Below are 3398 nucleotides of genomic sequence, written 5' to 3'. Positions count from 1 at the left end.
TTTTATATAAGATGGCCTTGTAAGTATGAATTGCCATTTGCAGCACCAAAAGCACTTGGTGCTTAATAAGGCATAGAATGATTACTAATTTAGTAGCCAATAGATAGCATATAAATATACAATTAAGTACAATTTTCTCATACTAGAAGGATATTACATTTTTGTACTTTCTCATCTAATGAGAATAAAAACCTGTATGTACACCCATGCACACCACGCTCCCCAGTTCATATATTTCCCAATCAGGTATATCATTTATGTGAGCATTTATAGTGATTTTTATAAAATCTTGTCATATACTTCTAGTAATTATTACTAGCCTTAGTCCTGTGCAGATTTATTTTGACTGTCATTTGACATTAAGAAAAAAAAATGTGTTTTATTTAAGTAGTGTTGAAACTAACAGAAAGCACGTTAGGAGAAACAGCCTTTAAAATAATGGTAAAATAGCTGGTGGTTTGTTTGTTTCATACTAATTTAAACAGGTTTACATAAGTAATTGGAGAAGGAAATGGCACCCCACTCCAGTACTCTTGCCTGGAAAGTCCCATGGATGGAGGAGCCTGGTAGGCTGCAGTCCATGGCCGCTGGGAGTCGGACGTGACTGAGCGACTTCACTTTCACTTTTCACTTTCATGCATTAGAGAAGGAAATGGCAACCCACTCCAGTGTTCTTGCCTGGAGAATCCCAGGGATGGGGGAGCCTGGTGGGCTGCCGTCTCTGGGGTCGCACAGAGTCAGACACGACTGAAGCGACTTAGCAGTAGCAGCAGCAACATAACTAATATCTGGACCATGAGGTGAACTGGGGTCTGATACTAGTTTCCTATTGCTGTTGTAATAGATTGCCACAAAACTTAATGGCTTTACAACAACACAAGTTTATTATCTTACAGTTCTTGAAGTCAAAGCTCTCAATAGTGTCCACAGGACTGAGTCATTTTGGAAGCTTTAGGTGAGAATACACTTCCTTGCTTTTTCCAGATTGTAGCGCTGCCCATATTCCTTGGCTCATAACTGCTTCCTCAGGGCATGGCAGCCCATTCCAGTATTATTTCTTGCCTGGGGAATCCTATGGACAGAGGAGCTTGGCGGGCTACAGTCCACAGGGTAGCAAAGAGTCGGACACGACTGAGGTGTCTTAGCATGCAAACACACACAGGTCCCTCCAGCATCTGCTTCTGTGGTCCCATCCTCTCCTGACTTGACCCTTATAAGTACTCTTGTTGTTACATTGAGTTCACCTGGATAATTCAGGATAGTCTCCCCACCTCAAGATTCCTTAATCACATCTGTCACATGTCACCTTGCATTGTCACCTTACAAAGTAAGGTGACACATTAAGAGGTTCTAGAAATTAGGATGTGAACATGTTTGGGGTATCTTTATTCAGTCTACCATTGGGCTGTTATTCAAGAATTTGATTAGTCTCTCTTAAAGAGTTTTATCTTCAGGGATAACAGAGCTCCAAGTTGAGCTGTGTGAAAAATGATACATTTATATAAGAACATGATATTCTTACATACATGATGTGTGTGAGGAAATATGTATTTAGAAAAAGAAATTAAATTATCAGTAATGACCCAACAAACAATGAAAGTTATTAGTTAAAAACCATGTTATCATTGTTGAAATATGGATACTCTTCATTACTATCTGACTCTCTGATACAGGCCTGGGCAGATTTTTTTTTTTTTTGATGTGTTCATTTACTTTAATAATACTACATTTACCATGTTATCACCATGGAATGTAAATTCAGGTTAGACGAGAGTTCACAAGTACAACAAAGCATTCTGTGATATACCAAAGTTTGTATAATGTCTGACCAAACCAGCTTGCTCATCAATGACTTCCATTGTAGGGATTTTATTTAGTTGATGATACTTTTGGAGAAAATAAACATACTGCACACATTTAAAAAGTGTTTTTCATTTACCTTTGCATTAGCACTTAAAATACATGTTTCAAAATAATTTAAAATTATTCTAATATAACAGCAGCAAAATATAATTCTGCAATTACTAAAGAGCTAAAAGGGATCCACAAGTTAAGTTACTCTCATGTTTATGATTCTAAAATAAATACTACTTCAAAGTGGCTCTGTTACCAGCTTTTTAGTTTTGGTTTAAAAACACACACAGACTTGTAGGGAGGTTTATAATGTTGTATTCCATGCACTGTTCTGAAAGGGTTCCTCAAGAGCCAACCAGCCCTTAAAACAGTACTCAGTCCACAAGGCCGTCAGAAGGTTACATTAACTGGGGTAAATAGGATTCCTACATTACATCAAAAGCATATGATATTCTGCAGCAACTGGGAGCATTTTCAGGATTGGCATGTTGTCTTCTTTAGAACTAATTTCAACAGAAGAGTTTAAGAAGGTGGACAGGTACCACTATCAAGTGTATTTAAAAGTGACATGTTTCTTTTGTGCTGGTCTGACTCCCCTGAATGACCTAGCTAGTGAACTAGTCACCAGTAACTTGGTCACCAGGCAAATCAAGCCTGCAAGAAAGGAGGCCAATTTTCAAATTACCATGTTCTTGTCTGACCCAAACAATTTATTTTCAGCATAAACATATAACCTCAATATGAGATGTCTAACTAAAGCAAGCACCACCAAGACGACCAAGACAGCATCTCCTCTTCTAAGGTTTAGGTTTCTCCCAGAATTCTTGATACAGGGAATAGCCCATACCAAGAGTCATTGCTCCCACAACAAAGCCTTGGGCTGCCACACGCATGTGGATCAGGTGAACAGACATTTTAGTATGTCCCCTGCTCTTCAATCTATATAATCCATATGCAACAATTGCTGCAAAACCTGCCATTCCAATGGGGACAAATGGTGCCTCTCTAGCTTTTCGGATAAGTTTAGATCCCTGATCTTCATCATATGAAGAAAGAGAAATATCTGTGTCGCTTGACATAGTGATTGAAGACTCTTCAGACAACTTCAAGACGTTTCAGGTTCCTACCGTATTCTGACCCCACTCCCGCACGCGCCGTCCAGCCGGCTTCTCCTCCTGGGCAGATTTTTAAGGATGGACTTAGCATCGATAAATGAAACAATGAATTATAATTTTATTGTGTATCAGTTCAGTTCCGTTCAGTCACTTAGCTGTGTCCAACTCTTTGCGATCCCATGAACTGCAGCACGCCAGCCTCCCTGTCCATCACCAACTCCCGGAGTTCACCCAAACTCATGTCCATCGAGTTGGTGATGCCATCCAGCCATCTCATCCTCTGTTGTCCCCTTTTCCTCCTGCCCCCAATCCCTCCCAGCATCATAGTCTATTCCAATGAGTCAACTCTTCACATGAGGTGGCCAAAGTATTGGAGTTTTAGCTTTAGCATCAGTCCTTCCAAAGAACACCCAGGGCTGATCTCCTTTA

General features: G+C 39.8%; 1 pseudogene across 1 annotated transcript; it reads right to left on the bottom strand.

The window, feature by feature from the left end:
• Positions 1 to 1758: 1758 nt before the first annotated feature.
• Positions 1759 to 3015, bottom strand: LOC104998501 (annotated as a pseudogene). Its single transcript, XR_826475.1, has one exon. The product of XR_826475.1 is annotated as an HIG1 domain family member 1A, mitochondrial pseudogene (transcript).
• Between the last annotated feature and the right edge of the window lie 383 nt (positions 3016 to 3398).

Source organism: Bison bison, unplaced genomic scaffold, assembly GCF_000754665.1.
Source record: "Bison bison bison isolate TAMUID 2011002044 unplaced genomic scaffold, Bison_UMD1.0 scf7180017864330, whole genome shotgun sequence".
NCBI classification, from domain to species: domain Eukaryota; kingdom Metazoa; phylum Chordata; class Mammalia; order Artiodactyla; family Bovidae; genus Bison; species Bison bison.
Note: the sequence above shows the minus strand (reverse complement) of the source record. Positions and strands in the feature narration are given on the sequence as shown.